At 34.5% G+C, this 14,057-nt stretch overlaps 1 pseudogene; it reads left to right on the plus strand.

The window, feature by feature from the left end:
- Positions 1-12,343: 12,343 nt before the first annotated feature.
- On the plus strand, positions 12,344-13,266 carry LOC114221111 (olfactory receptor 5AC1-like; annotated as a pseudogene).
- The last annotated feature ends 791 nt before the right edge of the window (positions 13,267-14,057 follow it).

Raw genomic sequence — 14,057 nt, forward strand, 5'->3', positions numbered from 1 at the left:
ATAGAAAACTTGAACAGACAAATTACCAGCAATGAAATTCAATCAGTAACCAAAACACTCCCAGCAATCAAAAGTCTAGGACCGGATGGCTTCACAGGTGGATTCTACCAAACACATAAAGAAGAGTTAAAACCTATTCTTCTCAAACTATCCCAAAAAATAGAAGAGGAAGGAAAGCATCCAAATTTATTCTGTGAGGCCAGCTTTACCCTGATACCAAAACCAGACAAAGATGTTATTAAAAGAGAGAGAGAGAGAGAGAGAGAGAGAGAGAGAGAGAACTACAAGCCAATATCTCTAATGAACATCGATGCAAATATCCTTAACAAAATATTAGCAAACTAAGTCAACAATACATTACAAAACTCATTCACCACAATCAAGTGGGATTTCTTCCTAGGATGTAAGCATAGTTCAATATTTGCAAATCAATGTGGTATATCACATCAAGAAAAAAATTTAAAAAAATCATCAATTCAATAATGAAGAGAAAGCATTTGACAAAGTACAACAACCATTCATGATAAAAACCCTCAACAAAGTAGGTTTAGAGGGAGCATTCCTCAACATAATAAAGGCCATTTATGGAAAACCCACAGCTAACATCATACTCAATGGTGAAAAAATGAGAGCTTTTCCCTAAGATCAGGAATAAGACAAGGATGTCCACTCTCACTACTTTTATTCAGAATAGTACTACAAGTCCCAGCCACAGCAATCAGACAAGAAAGAGAAATAAAAGGCATCCAAATTGGTAAAGAAGAAGTAAAACTTTCACTTTTTGCAGATGACATGATACTATATATAGAAAACTCTAAAGACTTCACCAAAAAACTACTAGAATTGATAAATGAATTCAGAAAGTTCACAGAATACAAAATCAATATACAGAAATCTGTTGTATTTCTATACACTAATAGTGAAACAGCAAAAAGAGATATTTTATTTACTTTTTTTATTATGTTATGTTAGTCACCATACAGTACATCAATAATTTTTGATGTAGTGTTCCATGATTCATTGTTTGCATATAACACCCAGTGCTCCATGCAATACATACCCTCCTTAATGCCCATCACTGGGCTAACCCATCCCCCCACTCCCTCCCCTTTAAAACCCTCAGTTTGTTTCCTGAAGTCCATAGTCTCTCATGGTTCGTCTTCCCCCTCTGATATCTCCCCCTTCATTTTTTGCTTCCTTCTCCTAATGTCCTCCATGCTGTTCCTTATGTTCCACAAATAAGTGAAACCATATGATAATTGACTTTCTCTGCCTGACTTATTTCACTTAGTGTAATCTCCTCCAGTCCCATCCATGTTGATGTAAAAGTTGGGTATTCATCCCTCCTGATGGCTAAGTAATATTCCATTGTATATATGACCACATCTTCTTTATCCATTCACCTGTTGAAGGGCATCTCAGCTCTTTCCACAGTTTGGCTATTGTGGACATTGCTGCTATGAACATTGGGGTGCATATGGCCCTTCTTTTCACTACATCTGTGTCTTTGGGGTAAATACCCAGGAGTGCAATTGCTGGGTCATAGGGTAGCTTTATTTTTAACTTTTTGAGGAACCTCCACACTGTTTTCCAAAGTGGCTGTGCCAACTTGCATTCCCACCAAGAGTGTAAGAGGGTTCCCCTTTCTCCACAGCCTCTCCAACATTTGTTGTTTCTTGCCTTGCCCATTTTTGCCATTCTAACTGGTATACGGTGGTATCTCAATGTGGTTTTGATTTGAATTTCCCTGATGGTTATTGATGATGAACATTTTTTCATGTGTCTGTTAGCCATTTGTATGTCTTCTTTTGAGAAGGGTCTGTTCATGTCTTCTGCCCATTTTTCCAATGGAACAGAATAGAGAGCCCAGATATGGACCCTCAACTTTATGGTCAACTAATCTTCAACAAAGCAGGAAAAAATATCCAATGGAAAAAAGACAGACTCTTCAACAAATGGTGCTGGGAAATTGGACAGCTATATACAGAAGAATGAAAATCAACCATTTGCTTACACCATACACAAATATAAACTCTAAATGGATGAAAGACCTCAGTGTGAGACAGGAATCCATCAAAGTCCTAGAGAAGAACACCCCTTCGACATCAACCACAAAAACTTCTTTTAAGACATGTCTCCAAAGGCAAGGAAAACAAAAGTGAAAGTGAACTTTTGGCACTTCACCAAGATAAAAAGCTTCTGCACAGCAAAGGAAACAGTCAACAAAACAAAGAGGCAACCCACGGAATGGGAGAAGATATTTGCAAATGACACTGCAGATAAAAGGCTGATATCCAAGATCTATAAAAAACATCTCAAACTCAAAACCCAAAAAAGCAAAAAAAGATATTAAGAGAACAATCTCATTTACAATCACATCAAAAATAATAAAATACCTAGAAATAAACTTAACCAAAGAGGCGAAACACCAGTATCTGAAAACTATAAAACACTGATGAAAGAAATTGAGGATGACATGAACAAATGGAAAGATATTCCATGCTCATGAGTTGGAAGAACAAATATTGTTAAAATATCCATTCTACTCAAAGCAATCAAAAGCATTTTTCACAGAACTAGAACAAATAATCCTAAAATTTCATTGGAACCACAAAAGACCCCAAATAGCCAAAGCACTCTTGAAAAAGAACAAAACTGGAGGTACAATAATTCCAGATTTCAAGATACACTACAAAGCTGTAGTAATCAAAACAGTATGGTACTGGCACAGAAATAGATAGATCAGTAGAATAGAATAGAGAGCCCAGAAATAAACCCATGATTATATGGTCAATTAATCTTAAACAAAGGAAGCAAGAATATGCAATGGGAAAAAGACAGTCTCTTCAACAAATCGTGTGGAAAAAACTGGACAGCTACATGTGAAAGAATGAAACTGGACCAGCTTCTTACACCATACACAAAAATAAACTTCAAAATGGATCAAAGACTTAAATGAGAACTAAAACTATAAAAATTCCAGAAGAGAGCACAGGCAATAATTTCTCTGACATCGGCTGTAACAACATTTTTCTGGATATCTCCTTAGGCAAGGGAAACAAAAGCAAAAATGAACCATTGGAATGCATCAAAATAAAAACTTCTGCAGAACGAAGGAAAAAATTAACAACTAAAAGACAATCTACTGAGTGGGAGAAGATATTTGTAAATGACATGTCCAATAAAGGGTTAGTATCCAAAATATATAAAGAATGTATACAACTTAACACCAAAAAAACAAATAAGCCAATTAAAAATAGGCAGAAGACATGAACAGCTATTTCTCCAAAGACATACAGATGGCTAACAGACACATGAAAAGATACTCAACATCACTCATCATCAGGGAAATGCAAACCAAAACCAAAATGAGATATGTCATATCTGTCAGAATGAATAAAAAAACAACAACAACACAAGAAACAAAATGTGCTGGTGAGGATATGGAGAAAAAGGAACACTTGTGCACTGTTGGTAGGAATGCAAACTGGTATAGCCACTGTGGAAAACTATTTTGAGGTTCTTCAAAAAATGAAAAATAGCATTACCATAAGATCCAGTAATTCCACAACTGGGAATTTACTCAAAGAATATGAAAACACTAATTTGAAAGGATATATGCACACTTATGTTTATTGCAGCATTATTTACAATAGCAAAATTATGAAAGCAACCCAAGTGTCCACTGATAGATGAATGGATAAAGAAGATGTGGTATGTATGTATGTATGTATGTATCTATCTATAGATAGATAGATAGATAGATAGATAGATAGATAGATAGATGATAGATAGAGTAGAATATTACTCAGCTATAAAAGAATGAAATCTTGCCATTTGCAGCAACATAGGTGGGTCTAGAGGGTATAATGCTAAATGAAATAAGTAAATCAGAGAAAGACAAATATCACATGGTTTCACTCATGTAGAATCTAGGAAACAAAACAAATGAACAAAGAAAAAAGAGACAAACCAAAAAACAGACTCAAGTATAGAGAACAAACAAATAGTTACCAGAAAGGAGATGGGTGGGGGATGCATGAAACAAGAGAAGGGGATCATGAGTATATTTATCACGATGAGCACTGAGAAATGTACAGAACTGTTGAATCACTATATTGTACACCAGAAAGTAATAAAACACTGTATGTTAACCATGCTGGAATTAAAATTCAAAAAAATCTACCATGTCATTAACTGTTTTCTATTTGTTGCCATTGTTCTTCCCATTTTTGTCATCCATTCTTTTTCTGGCTTTTGTGGTTTTAATTGAGCATTTTATATGATTCCAACCATTCTTCTTAGCTTATTGGTTATACTTTAAAAAAAAAAAAACTTATTAGTGGTTGCCCTAGAGTTTGCAATATACATTTACCGCTAATTGAAGTCTACTTTCAAGTAGCATTATACCACTCCATGGGTGGTGTGAGTACCTTATAATCACAAAATAATCCTTATTCCTGCCTCTCATCCCTGTATAATTGTTGTCATCCACTTCATATGCATATGAAATACATATATGATCTATACATAAGTGTACATAATCAAATACATTTTTGGTGATTTTATTTTGAATACACTATTGTCTGTTAGATCAGTTATGTATAAGAAAAACAGAAGTTTTTAATCTTCCTTCACCTATTCCTTCTTTGATCCTTTTCTTTATTTTATATAGATATGAGTTTCTGACCTATATCATTTCCCTCTCTCTAAAGAACTTCTTTAACATTTCTTATAAGGCAGGTCAACTGGGAATAAATTCCTTCAATTTTTGTTTGTCTAAGAATATCTTTATTTCTCTTTCACATTTGAAGGATATTTTGCAGGGTACAGATTGGTGGTTTTTTCTCTCAACCCTTAAAATGTTTCACTACATACTTATTCCTTACATGGTTTTTTGAGAAATTGGGTTGTTGTAATTTTGTTAAATGAACATTTGTTAAGTAGAGCCTTATGTGGTGTGTTGGATGGTGAGTCACTGGTCAAAAAGACCACAAGGGAAAGTGAGATAGAAAAGTTTATTACTCACAGTTCCTGGAGGAAGTACACAACATGCCTTGAGGGGCCACACAAGGATATCAAGGCAAGGTACAGGCAGAGTGCAAGCAAAGGGACCTGTTGCATATGCCTTTATTGAGGTCTTTGGTTAAAGTGTTTCTGGGGTCCCCAACATAAGGCTGGATTGGTCAATTCAAATAAAAAATATTGGGGTTTTGGTAAGTTCTGCAGGGGTCTTATCTAAGGAGTGCACAAGAAGTAGCTGGGACGGGGCGCCTGGGTGGCTCAGTTGTTAAGCGTCTGCCTTCGGCTCAGGTCATGATCCCAGGGTCCTGGGATCGAGTCCCGCATCGGGCTCCCTGCTCAGCGGGGAGCCTGCTTCTCCCTCTCCCACTCCCCCTGCTTGTGTTCCTGCTCTTGCTGTCTCTCTCTGTCAAATAAATAAATAAAATCTTTAAAAAAAAAAAAAAAAGAAGAAGTAGCTGGGAAGAAGGAGAGACTGTTTATCACCAGGAGTATTGGGGAAGTCAAACAGAAACTTAGGGCATGTACTTGCAGAAGGGGCTATAATCAGTTCAAAGCCAAATAAATGCCAAAACATTGATATTATGGAATAGTTAACTAAACTATACAGATGTAATTCTTCTCTTTGTTCCTCTATAGGTGAGGTGTTCTTTCCTCTGGCTTCTTCTGGAACTTTATCTTTGATTTTGTAGAGTTTGAAAATGATATGCTTAGGTATAGTTTTATAGAATTTATTCTGCTTGTTATTTTGTATGTTTCCTGGATCTGTGGGTTGGTGTCTGGCATTAATTTGGGGAAAATTCTCAGTCATTATCATTTCAATTCCTGAATTTCTTTATGACCATGTAGCAAGTCTATTACTATTTTTAGTAACCACCCGTGAGTGTGAGTTGAACATGCGTGAAGCCACAGAGCATAGGCTCTGATATATGGTAAGTGCTGAAATAAATAAGTGACTGACAGGAAAGATATGACTTTAGTTGTTTTAAATACAATGATGTAAGATTTATACATAGCATTACCATTTCACCCCATGTGAATATTCTTTTCTTGTTTTTGGAGATCCAACACAACTGTCTCTATGGTAGTGAATTGGACCTGGAGTTTGCTGTCTCAAAACAATGACATTCATGAAAAAATTACAGATGACACTAATTTCATTCAATATGTCATCAGATAATCAGTTTGGGGTGAAAGACTATGCATATACAGACAGTTCACAAAAACTTAACTGGAATTCTTTTCTAAGAAATATTTCTCTTGCCTTCTAAGAGTTTCATATTTCAGCAGATACTTTATTTATGAGGGACAGTTCTCATTTTTGTCTTCATTATAATGTAGTACAGTAATTAAATTCATTGAATATCAGTTGAGCTATTAAAAGCATACACTATTTACCTAATTTATACAGTTGGAGTGAATAGCCTCTATAACTGGTCAGTTAAGCAAAAGAGAAGCCAATGGTACAGTGATTTTCATTTGAGGTTTTCATTCTTAAACTTCAGTGTACATGAGTCCATAGGTATTAGATTCAGTAGATCATTGGTGGGCTTGAGGTTCTGCATTATTCAGAAGCATCCCATGTGATTCTGATGCAGATGGGGTTTTGGTCACATTTTGAGAGGCAAAGCACTAAAATTGCTCAAACATTCATGACCATCATTTTAGATTTTGAATTCTTCTTTTTTCTTAATAGGAAAATTTACCTTATAAACCAAACAAGAAAAAGAAATAAAAAGCACCCATACTGCGAAAGAAGCAAAACTGTTACTATTTGCAAATGAAAGGCTATTATATATAGAAAATCCTTAAGATTCCACTAAAAATATTTAGAACAAATAAATGGATTAATTAAAATTGCAGGATACAAAATTAATATACAGAAATCTATTGCATTTCTTTACAACTCATAATAAATTATCAGAAAAAGAAATTAAGAAAACAATTCCATTTAAAATTGAGTCAAAATGAATAAATACCTAGGAATAAATTTAACCAAGGAGTTGAAAAACCTGTATTCTGAAAACTAGAAGACATTGATAAAAGAAATTAAAGATGATACAAATAAATGGAAAGATAAACCATGCTCATAGATTGAAAGAATTAATATTGTTAAAATGTCCATACTACTGAAAACAATCTATAGATTCAATGCAATCCCTATCAAAATAGTAATGGCATTTTCCACAAGAGTAAATAATCCTAACATTTGTATAGAATCAAAAAACACTCCAAATAGAGCAATCTTGAGAAAGAACAAAGTTGGAGATATTACACCCCCAGATTTCAAGATATATTATATTCTTATTTTGTTGTATTTTATTTTATTTTTGAGAGAGAAGGAGAGAGGAGCAAGAGAGAGTGCACACACATGCAGGGGGGTGGGCAGAGGGAGAGAGAGAGACTTGTAAGCAGGCTCCACGCCCAGCCCAGCGTGGAGCCTGACTTGGGGCTCTATCCCAGAACTGTGAGATCATGACCTGAGCCAAAATCAAGAGTCAGAGCCACCCAGGCACCCCTCAAAATATATTATAAAACTATAGTAATCCAAACAGTATGGCACTGGCACAAAAATAGTCACATAGAACAAAGGAACACAATGGAGAACCTGGAAATAAACCCATACTTACATAGTCAATTAATCTACGAAAAGGAACCGAGAATCTATAGTGGGGAAAAGACAATCTTTTCAGTAAATGAGCTGGGAAAACTGGACAGTTACATGCAAAAGAATGGAATTGGACCACTTTCTTACACTATATACAAAAACAAACTCAAAATAGATTAAAAACTTAAACGTAAGATTTGAAACCATAAATTTCCTAAGAGAAACATGGGCAGTAATGTTTTGGACATTGGTCTTAGCAATAATTTTTTGCTTCTGCCTCTTTAGGCAAGAGCAACAAAAGCAAAAATAAGCATCTGTATCTATGTCAACCTAAAAAGCTTTTGCACAACAAAAGAAACCATCAACAAAACAAAGAAGCAATCTACTTAATAGGAGAAGATATTTTCAAATGATATATCTGATAGGAAATTAATATCCAATATATATAAAGAACTCACACAACTCAACACCAAAAACCCCCAAACAAACTGATTAAAAAATGGGCAGAGTACCTGAATAGACATTTTTCCCAAAGAAGATATAGAGATGGCCAACAGATACATGAAAATATACTCAACAATGCTAAGCCTTAGGGAAATGCAAATCAAAATCACAATGAGATATTACCTCATACCTGTCAGAATGGCTAAAATCAACAACACAAGAAATAACAAGTGTTGGTGAAGATGTGGAGAAAAGGGAACCCTCATGCACTGTTGGTGGGAATGCAAACTGGTGCAGCCACTGTGGAAAACAGTATGGAGTTTCCTCAAAAAGTTAAAAGTGGAAGTACCATACAATCCAGTAGTTCCACTTCTGAATATTTACTCAAAGAAAATGAAAACACTAATTCAAAAAGATATATACACCCTTATGTTCAGCATTATTTACAATAGCCAAGATATGAAAGCAATTTAAGTGTCCATCAATAGATGAATGGATAAAGATGTGATGTGTGTGTGTGTGTGTGTGTGTGTGTAGATATACACATGCAAATAGACACATACTACAATGGAATATTATTCAGCCACAAAAGGAATGAAATCTTGTTCTTTGTACGATATGAATGAACCCAGAGAGTATTATGCTAAGTGAAATAAGTCTAACAGAGAAAGACAAATGCTGTATGATTTTTACTTATATGTGAAATCTAAAAAACAAAACAAGCAAACAAACAAAACAAGAACAGACTCATAAATACAGAGAACAAACTGGTATTTACCAAAGGAAAAGGATTGGGGGGATAGGCAAAATCAGTAGTGATTAAGAGCTACAAATTTCCAGTTATAAAATAAATGAGTCATGGAGATATAAGGTACAGCATAGGGAATATAGTCAATGATATTGTAATAACTATATATGATTACAGATGTTAACTATACTTATATGGTGATCATTTCATAACTTATATAATGTCAAACCACTACGTTGTACACTTGAAACCAATATAATATTGTATGTCAACTATACTTAAATAAAAAATAGTTTATGAAAAATTATGTACAGCAGTGCCATAATTTTATTTTTATATGTATGCATAAAATGTTTATATATTATGTAAATATAAATATATATTAATTATATATAATCAAGTATACATAAATACAGCCACATGTATGGATAAATGATAGGAGAAATATATACTAAAAAGTTAACTATACTTATCGGTGATTAGTGAAATTATAGCAATTTGTTTTCTTTTTGCTCTTTTACAATTTTAATTTTTTCCTACTATTAACCTGTGGTGCTTTTGTTTTCAGAAGAAAGAAATAAGCTACAAAAACAATAGCTATTAAAGAATGTTATAAGTGATTTGTTGATTAGTCTATAATGCCCAGTAGATTGACTTCATTCTACAGAGAATTTTTTGGTGGTTTTGAGGGAGTTTCAATATTCTTTTCATAAACGGTTTGAAGATGGGAAGAAATAAATATCTTTCCTTCCAAACTGCATTCTTCAAGGAAAAATAACATGAGACAAATAGTTGTCTTTGACATTTTTGTTCTTGTATCTTAATTAAGAGTTCTTCATGAAAATCTATATTTTATGGCATCTCTGCATCTTCTTAGAAGAACTGGGTGAGAATGCAGTGCTTTATTTTATTACAATTATTCTTTCCATGAAAAATGATAGGAAATGTCATTTTAGTAATAAGAGTTTTTCATGAGCTATCAAAATTTGTAAAAAATATTTTCAGATGATTTACCTTTCAAATGGAGCATCCTGAATTAAATAGGTAAATAAATATTATGTTTATTTCCTCTGAAAACTTTTGGATATAAAGCTATAAATTTGTAGAATGAAGAATTGAACTCATGCAGATCAGTTATAGCACTGTGTGCTTCACCACCATGTCATGATACCTACTAAGTAGCAGAGAGGAGTCATAGTCACACAGGCTATCGTGGAAATGTACCTGAGGAAATCCAGTGCTTTAGAGGAGAACCTCAAAACAAAGGTCATAAAGCTAATAATCGTGTGGTAATTTAGAAGTAGAATTGAGATTCAAAGCCTCTGAAATTTTCTTACAATTTTAGTAACTTTTTTTTTTTTTTGGCCAGGATAATGAATTATAGAAACAATCTATTTAGTATTTTTTGTGTCTTTGAAAATTAAAATTCATTCTGGCATTTAATTTACATTGGAACACAAACAGAATGAGGAAGATTTCTGACTGTTAAGAATCAGAGAGTTATTGGGGCTTTTTAAGGGAGTCTATGACTTCCCCTTCAATATGGATTTTCTTTAAGATGATACTTATGCAAAAAAAGGAAAAGGTTCACCACAACTACTGAGTGGCACAACTCACTGTTGTAAGGGATAATCTGGGACTTGCAGTGACTTGACAGAAGCGTGCTTACTCGATGATTAATGGTAGCCTCTCAGCAACGGTTTCTTCATGTCTAATATAAGTCTCAAACAAATTTTCTCTTTTCCTATTTCAAGAGAAGATGGAGAACAGTTTTGCTCAAAATAGCTTCTCTTTTACAGCGGAAAAAAAACTCCAGGTGCATTTTTATAGAACATACTCCAGTTCTTCCATATGTATTTTATTGTTCAAACATTATTCTCATTAGAACTGAATTTTTCACAAACCCTGTATTCCCTCAATTTTCTGTTTGTTTCCTGCCTTTGAATTACCAAGCAGGCACTTTAGGGAAATGTTTCAGGTCAGCACAGATTTGGGGAATGAATTCTTCAATTCTGTACGGAATTGGTCACTAGGCTATAGAAAACGTGTTGGAATGACACCCACTTGGATGGTCTTGTCATAAAAGCCTGGGAGCTGTGAATCCAAGACTGGTAAATATTCCCTTGAACAGTTGTATACTTAATCAGCTGTTTGTAAATGGGTAGACCCTGCTTTAGATACTAAGAGAGGGATTTGAATACACAAAACATATTTTATGTTCAGACTTGTGCATAATTTGTCATTGATGAAATGCATTGTGCTGATGAAGACTGAGGTTTTTTCTCTTGGGTTTCCACAGGACCCAGCCTTCTCACTTGCTTTCCAGACTTATAAAACTCATGGATCCATTTGTTGCTTGGGGCTCTTATCTGCCTTGACTGTCTTTATGTTAGCCATTGCCTACTACTATGTTTCATCTTTTCTCATTTGATTTGCCTTTTAAACAGAATTTATAATTTTTACTATTTAAATTGAATACACATTCTCAAAACACTGGTTATTTTTCCAACCGTGGTGCCATTTGTAAAGCTTCATTCCACCCTGACTTTTATAGTCCCACTTGCCATCTCAAAAAGGGCGATAAAGAAAAAGCTTTACAATCATTTTAGAATTTGTGCCTCTGAAATATTAAAACACATTCTCAGTTAACAGGACGGTAATTGTCTTATTTGGCCTGAAAATGACAGTCCTTAGATCCTTCCCAAACCTGCAAATAAGACAGTAGAGTCTTTGTTTCTTCACTCCTCTTAAAAGAGGGGTATTTTATCATCCTGGGTGTAACACCAGATAGAGGTTCTATGAGCTAAGAATGACAGTGCTTTAACTTAGGAGGTACTACTATAAAAATTTGTTGAGTGAATGAATGATTATGTTCATGTATGAGAGTTTATTGGGGATATTTAAAAATAATTAGAAATTTAGAGTGGCTTTGCATATATACATATATACAATATATAATCAAAAGATTTGATTAGGAATTTGGGGTGATTTTGATGAATATATAATCACAAATAATAGTTATAATGGACAGTTAAAACAGTAGTAGAATATTGATTTGCTGTCTTATTACTCAACCTATTAATGTCTTAAAAGGATTAAATGATGTATATTGCTTATATCAGAGATACAGCCCATTTTTCATTTAATAGAAAAGATACACAAGATTTTCTGAGAAAGGATGATAACACTTTTGAAACTGAAGCACTGCTGCTTTTACAGATTTTCATATAAAATGTATTTTTTATTCTCAATTCTGGAAAACATTTCACTGTTAATATATTTAATTTTAAATATATAATCTTAAAGGCCTTCTTTAAAAAATTTTTCTCAAAATTATTTATTATATACTTAATACTCTTAAGTATATTTCTAAAAAAGAGAAACCCTGTACCTTCCTATTTGTTGAGAAACTGACATCTGAAATAGGGAACAGACATTGCCATCCCAAACCAGTCTTCATGACCTTTGATTGTTTTTTTCCTTTACCCATTCTCTCAGGGCAGTGATCAGCCCGAGTGCATATGAGGGAGGCAAACAAGACTCAGGTGACTGAGTTTGTTCTCACAGGACTTACAGATCGTCCAGGGCTGCAGGTCCCCCTGTTCCTGGTGTTCTTGGTCATCTACCTCACCACCCTGGTGGGCAACCTCAGACTGATTTTTCTCATCTGGAAAGACCCCCATCTTCACACCCCCATATACTTACTCCTTGGCAGTTTGGCCTTTGCAGATGCTTGTTCTTCATCCTCTGTGACTCCCAAGATGCTAATTAATTTTTTATCTGAGAATCATATGATATCCTACTTTGAGTGCATCACCCAATTTTATATTTTTGCTTCCAGTGCAAACACAGAGTGTTTCCTCCTGGTAGTGATGGCCTATGACCGCTATGTAGCCATATGCAAACCCTTGCTTTATCCAGTGGTGATGCCCAACAGGCTCTGTACTTGGTTGATAAGTTTGTCTTATGTAATTGGTTTTCTGCATCCCACAATTCATGTAGGATTATTATTTAGATTAACCTTCTGCAGGTCCAATATAATACACCATTTCTACTGTGAAATTTTGCCACTATATACAATTTCTGCACTGACCCATCTATTAATGCATTGGTGGTTTTTATTTTTGCTGCTTTTATTCAAGCTTTTACTTTTATGACCATCATAGTGTCCTATACCCATGTCCTCTTTGCCATCCTGACAAAGAAATCTGGAAAGGGCAGGAGCAAAGCCTTCTCCACATGCAGTGCCCACCTGCTCTCTGTTTCCTTGTTCTAAGGCACTCTCTTCTTCATGTATGTGCGTCCTGGGTCTGGCCCAGATCAATATCAGGATAAAATGTATTCACTGTTCTACACGATTATCATCCCCCTGCTCAACCCCTTTATTTATAGCCTAAGAAACAAGGAAGTTTTAGGTGCACTGAGAAAAATTATAAAGAAATAAATATTTCTGAGGAAACCTTTCATCATTCCTTAGATTTTACTGTTTAAATAAAGCATGTGTCCCTGGGTTTTGCACATAGTAGGGCTTTAATATGTACTTGTTAAGTGAATGAATAACAAATTTAGAGTAGATATATTTGTCTTCATCCTAAGTTCTTGTGATCATCAAAATAATTAATGAGCATGGTAAGGACGGACTCCACTTACCTTGTGTTGTTTTAAGTCCAACCTCAAGGATGAAACTGGAATGAAATCTTCAAATTACTCCGTCTTTGTAACTTGAATGAGCTTTCTATTTCCAAATACACATACCTTTTTTTAAAGATTTTATTTATTTATTTTTTATTTGAGAGAGAGAGAGAGAGAGAAAGCACAAACAGGGGAAGGTGCAGAGGAAGAGGGAAAAGGACTCTCAGCTGAGCAGGGAACCAAACGTGGGGCTTGATCCCAGGACCTTGGGATCACGACCTGAGCCGAAGGCAGACGCTCAACTGACTGAGCCACCCAGGTCACCCTCCAGATACACACACTTTAAAATTTTTTGCACTTATATTTTTTTAAGGGAAGACTCAATCTGTATAAACTCTCTTTTTAAAAAATTCTCATACCCTTTTAGATTATTGAGCAAGTAATTTTTCAAAACCTTCTCTTGAGTATTTATCATTATCCAAATAATGTGTACACCAAAGTAATATTGTTAGACTAAATATGACAGAATATAACTCATGAGGCATTCAAAATGAACATTTCTATAAGGTTTAAGAGTAATTTTGAAAATTATATTTGCATTTC

This window comes from Eumetopias jubatus, unplaced genomic scaffold (assembly GCF_037043125.1).
Source record: "Eumetopias jubatus isolate StellerSeaLion01/CBP00866 unplaced genomic scaffold, mEumJub1_p1.0 scaffold_1, whole genome shotgun sequence".
Classification (NCBI taxonomy): Eukaryota; Metazoa; Chordata; class Mammalia; order Carnivora; family Otariidae; genus Eumetopias; species Eumetopias jubatus.